This window comes from Caretta caretta, chromosome 1, assembly GCF_965140235.1.
Source record: "Caretta caretta isolate rCarCar2 chromosome 1, rCarCar1.hap1, whole genome shotgun sequence".
Taxonomy (NCBI): Eukaryota; Metazoa; Chordata; order Testudines; family Cheloniidae; genus Caretta; species Caretta caretta.
The window spans coordinates 282,251,257-282,257,256 of record NC_134206.1 but is presented as its reverse complement, the minus strand read 5'-3'; the positions used below and the strand labels follow the sequence as shown (position 1 = coordinate 282,257,256).

General features: G+C 40.2%; 1 protein-coding gene across 6 annotated transcripts in view; it reads left to right on the top strand.

Annotated features, from left to right (window-relative positions):
• Nucleotides 1–1,774: 1,774 nt before the first annotated feature.
• Nucleotides 1,775–6,000, top strand: part of SYT1 (synaptotagmin 1) — a 519,707-nt gene continuing 515,481 nt past the window's right edge. For 5 of the 6 annotated variants that reach the window (XM_075124344.1, XM_075124343.1, XM_075124340.1 and 2 more), the window contains exon 1: nt 1,776–2,087. The gene's annotated coding sequence lies outside the window, so the exon portion shown is untranslated. Of the gene's footprint in view, nt 2,088–6,000 lie in introns of all 6 variants that reach the window. The other variant, XM_075124345.1, reaches the window with a different exon arrangement.

The window sequence follows — 6,000 nt, the reverse complement described above, 5'->3', positions numbered from 1 at the left end:
AACAGCAGTTTTTATGGACACACTGGAAGTTGGTGTGTGATTTTGGGTCTGAAATCTGTCAATTACCACATTTCCCCAAGAGCATAGCTAGACCTCTTGGGCTAAATTATAGTGGTTCCTCTATGATGCATTAGATGGGTGCAAATAGCCCCTTCCTTTACCCTTCCTCCCCCCTTCCCACCATCATGGCCTAACACACCTCTACAAGAAGCAGTCACACTTTGGCTGCTAGAACTGGGGAGTACAAAGGGGAGTTGTCTAGGACTGATAGGACCAAAGGGTGTGTATTTAAACTGAACAGGGGCAGTGTCATAGCTTTCCCCTGGAAAACACCACTAGGGAAGTGTTGGGTATGGAAAAGCAGATTATACTTTTTTTTTCCTGAAGGTGTACTAAGACTCAACTGCTCACTGTACTTCCAAAGGCAGCTGGGGAAGAATGACTTCCAGAGTTGTCATGCCCTCGTCCACTACCGCTAGTGTGTGACCCCTCCTTTCCCCTTCCCCCAAAGCTAGATACCATAATCTACACCTTATACGTTAATACATCTTTCATTAAGCATGCTAAATAAAAACAGGCACATAGTTATGGACTATATTGCCATTTATTAAGGCTTTTATATAATAATTGTAATCCTGTTAGTCTCTACTGGCCAAACTGTGGTGTATAAAGTGTAGATTAGGATTCACCTTTGCACTTGGAGTGGTACCTTTGACCAATGAAAGGGAAAGATTAACCTGACATTATTATTTATAGAATTTAACATTTTCCATTTGGCAATTCTGAGAAACTTTGACACCCTGTGATTTACATGCAGTAATAATGTAATTTAGGCAGGAAAGAACCTTATTCCTTTTATATCCATTATTTATATTTTGAACAGCTAAATTTACATCTAGAACTGCCTCCATTTCCCTTTGGAACCTCTGAGTAGCACTTTATGTTCTATTAAACATTAGACAGAGGACAGGTCTAATTAAAAGTTAAAGAAATGTGCTTCTGTTAATTGAATTTGTGGTACAGTTACATTTTGCAGACCAATGTTAATCAAAGCTCCAGTTCAGAGTGGACGGAGCTGGGGAATTAAGTTGACTGTTATTTTTCCTCACCTGAAAACGCCAATAAAATCTGCTCTGTAAAAAGCAAAAGAACTCAATTATGGCGAATTTTATTTGCAACCATTGATTAGATGTTACTGCACAGGAACTCCTCACCGCTGTCGGGTTGGAAAGCGCCCACCCAGAAGGCAATTAAAAAAAAAAAAGTATTAAAAAGGGGCCAGAGAAATGAACAAGTTCACCAGCTCAGTTGGCTGCTGGAAAGCAGCCCCCGCCGCCGCCTCCTGGGCTCGGTTTCTGATTCAGCATCACCTCTGTGCCCCATCCCCCATCTCCTGCTTCTCCCTTACTGCGCCTCTCTTTGTGGTGGGTCAATGCCATACGATGAATTGCCTGAAGTCCCGGGGGGGGGGGGGGGCGACTCAGGTCACCCGGCCGTCTCTCTGTCCAGCGCGCGGCTTGCGGCACTGCTTGGGGGTCCTCACTTCGCCGGCCCAGAGCACGGGTTCGATGTCCTTGATTGTCATTCGCAGGGAACTCCCTCCCGGCCCCTTGCCCGCTGGGGGGGACAGAGACTAACAGATCTCCGGGATGGGCGATGCCGGCTGAGCGGGTCCGCCTATTATTGGCGCAGCCTGATTGGATAGCGCCGGCAGAGCCCCCCCCCCGCCTCTCGGCCAATCAGGCAGCCCGGGCTGCGGGAGGATGGGCTGCCTCTCACTGGAGGGATTCCTGGAGAAGCTGCAGTGTGGTGATGCTCGGCAAGCTGCACAGCCCCCAGTGTCTCTCCTCCTCCTCCGCCCAGCCAGCAGCAGCAGCTGAAACTTGACACCCAACACAAAGCGAGCCCCACTGAGAGCAGGGGGCCATACAAACCTGCCGGTGGATGTGGGAAGGCTGCCACACACACACACCTTTTTGTATTGCCGTCTCCTCCCATGAGAGGCAGAGAGAGCGTGTGTGGCTCCTACTAGACAAGGAGGCGAGAGCACTGAAGGACAAACCGACTCCTCCTGCCCTGGTTGCCAGGTAAGGCAGTGGTGTTAGAGCTTCTGCTGGATCTGTCTGCAATGTTTGCTGTCTTGCAGTGACTTGGATTTTGTGGTTACGGGGGGGGGGGAGAAGAGATGCACAGAGAAAGAGAGAGGGAGACCCAGGTGGTCTATTGTGTGGGCGGTGATGAGCGCGCACATGTTCCTGTTAACAGATGCTGGAAAACAGTTTGGCCGGTGTCTCCGGATTTGAACGCTGGGTTGAATTCTGGATTGGCAATCCCCACCCACCCAGTGTTCTCCCTTCTCGGAGAAGGCTGCTTTCCAGTCAACTGGAAGGTGGCATGGGACGAAATGGGGAAATGGGAGGGGTGGGATTCTGCAGGCGAAAGGAAACTGAAGGTAAAAAAACCCTGAACCTAAAGCAATCAAACTGCTTACAAGCGAGTAATCAAATCCTCGAGCTCTAGCTGTGGGAGAGGAAAAGCAGCTTGACTTTACTCGTCTTCCAAGTGGATCTGTCTTTCACTTGACTTATTCAGCTGGAAATAGATACATTTAATCGTTGGTTTTAAGCGTCAATCACCTGACTTCTCATTTCTTCTTTGACCCCCTCTTGCATGATTGTTTGACACTGAAAAAGAGTTTCAATATCAAAAAACTTGCAATCTCAGTTAACAAAATACAGAAGGATTCGTTTCCAAGATTTGCTTGCAATCTTTGGACAGATAGTGTTCTTATGAAGACTTGTTGTTTGAAACACTGGTGTTGTTCTCAAAGCACTATTCCCTGGAGGATCTGCTTTTCTGGTGGTAGAGGACTAAATTAATCCTCTTTGTATTGAAGTTTTAAAAAAACAAACAAACCCTTAATTAAATACCATGACACCTGTTTCCCTTTCTTAGAAAAAGCTGACAAATTAATTTTCTTTAGATTTTTCATATAATTACATCTTTCTACCTTCTCTTTTCCTCCTCTTTATACTCCTCTTTTGCCTTGTTTTCTAATATGTTACAGTCTGTATATTGTGGCACAGGGGGTGCTAATATGGGTTCAAAACTGTGTTTAAAAGTTAAATGTGTGTTGGCTTAGGCACCTATCATGTTACAAAAAGTTTAGGGAGTATAGTCAAAAAGTGGCACAAATATTTAATAATTTTTTCACAGAAAATGGTGCTTCTTTTTTGTTTTAAGTCTGTTAAAATGAAGACCTCAAACAACTACAAGCTTCTAGCCCTGAGCAGAGTAAGTAAATTAAATGTACTCATTGGAATGAGCCTTTATGGCAGTTTTAACAATGTGTAATTCAATCATCACTGATACAAGCTGCCTTTTACTATTATTCATCAGACCCAGCTGAGTGATTTCTGTCAGCTGGGAAGTGGTAGAGAGCAATCTCTAGGTAAATGTAACTGGAAAGCTTTCCAAGTGGAGTCCTAAATGAGCACAGAAAAGCACTTGGCCACAATCTGCAGACAGATGTTAGTATCCAAATAAATCTTTTCCTTTGATTGTCAGGGGGGAAGTCAAGTCTTATTTTTCTTAATATCTATTTGTGAGTGAAGAAGAGGGATCTCTGTGCTTAGATGACTATGACCTTGTACGGTTAATGTAAAATGCAGTATTTAAATAGTATTTCCCTATCTTTCAAATTCTGTATTTTCTATACAAAGGTCAGTACAGTAATTTTAGACACTCGTGTGTTGTCGCCTGCAACCAGACCCTCATTCTGTCAACTACATATTGACCCTCTGAACAGATATCCTACTTTGCCATCCATGTTTCATGTTCATCTTTCTTATGCATTTTAAAAAGCACTTTTTCATCTGTAAGAGTTATTTCTTCTTCAAAACTAGACACTACCAGCAGTTGTAGACCTGAGAGGAGACTTTCTCCCTTGTGGAGTGGCATCCAGAATTACATAAATGTAATTATTTTAGGGGTGATCTCATACCAATATTTAAAAACACAATACTTATAACCTTCCTGCTCTTTTAAGAAATGATAGATTTGGCTACAATGACAAATGTGCGATAAATTAATTTGCCTTTTAGTATGGTGTATGTATGTAGAAATTAATAAGCATTAGTCATGATAAAATGGACAGATGGGAAAAGTATAGGAAAATTCCTTTATATTCCTTCCTGATATGGTCAGAATAGTATTTTCTTGTCTTTGTTGGAAAAAAATAAAACTTGACCTGGCTTTATGTCTGTGAGACATTTTTTCTCTCCAAGTTTTTGCAGTTGAGATTCTATTAGTAGTGTCCAAAGGGAATATGCCTCAATATGGTATGTTACTTGACTTGTGATGTAGTTGCTCAAAATTTGAATACATACTGTTCATAGATTGAAAAGTATGTAGCTTGAAAACTATATAGCTTAAAAACATAGTGCAGACAGTGTGAGTGAAAAGAGATAATTTTAAAAAGAACCACAGGGCAGAGGATAATGACATACTGTAGGAAATTATCGCACTACTGCACTTGCAAAAGCATGAAATGTCCTAGTGTAGCCATTTCATACAAACCCAATTTTCCCTCACATTAAGAGCGCCTAAGTGAGCCTTATTAATGTTTGATGCAAAAGATGCTAAATCTATTTTCAAGTCTTTATGCTGGAATTTTAAGCATTAGCCCATAGATCAACAGTAGTTGTTTGCTTTTCTATGCATACGTATAAAAATAGTTGTTTACAATGTATAACATTGTGTAAATGAAATATAGGAAACTCCATATGAGTTCATGCCAATTCATCCTGCCAATAAATCATGGCTACAGAATAATATTTGGTTTATAATACAAAAATGTATTGTGCCTTATTCTTAATGTAAACCAAATATCTGGAAAACACTTACTGTTTTAGATTGGCTTGATAGTTTTATGGATGTAAGAGACCTGGAAAAAAAAATCTGTATTTGTCCAATTATCATAAAGAAACTATAAACATAAACTCAGGGCTTTTTTTCATGATCTTTTGACAGGTTCACAATTGGTATAGTATATATATTATAGCGAGGGTCTTAACACAAGTTTTTTCGAGCCATTCACCCTTCTGGAAATCAAAGTTAATTGATGATGCCTCAGGTGAAACAGCAGCTCTTATTTGTCATACTGTGTCTTGTCTATACAACAGTATATAGGATGTTACAGTTTAGGAGAGCCTGGTATATAGAATGGTAAAGATGATAGTGCATCCTTATGACATTACCTGTTGTGTGAGAGACACCAAACTTCACAATAATATTGTAAAGGGCAAGCAAAGATTTCCCAATGTTCTCAAATAAAAACATGGAAGCATCATTATTTATAGATTCCATGTTCTTCTCAAATCTGCTTATGCAGCGTATCTCCATATTCAATTTTACAAAGAAAAATATCTGATCACTTTTTGGGTTACTTTGATCCTCTACAGGATATGTTTGTTTTAAACATTATTCTGTATCTTGGAAGAGCTTAATTAGAAATACACATAAGGGAAGCTTGCTAGCCAACTATAAATTTGTATTTACCAGTGACATTTACAAAATATACTTCAGGTTAAAATAAAAGCATTTGTCAAACTGAATAAACAAATCATTATGTTAACAAATATTTTCAGAATCTTTATGTATGAAAGTCCTCTTCGCTACATTGGCTTTACTCATTTGTGATACACTCCAATCAAAGAGAGAGGATTACAAAATGCTGGACATAATATTGTATCTTTTACAAAAAATAACAGAGTAGTGGGGAGTTCAACACTGAAAAGAAAACATCTGTATAGGTTTTAGTGGTTCTTTGGATGAAAGACTAAGAACAGCTAGAGACAATGCTAATATGCTGTCTGTCTAAATCTTTCTCTTTACTCAGGATTTATGTGGATTTGAAGAGAGGTTGTTTATATAAACAATGAGCGAAAAACTTGCCCAGTCAAACAAAATGGAAATCTACAATTAGACATTTTTGTTCTA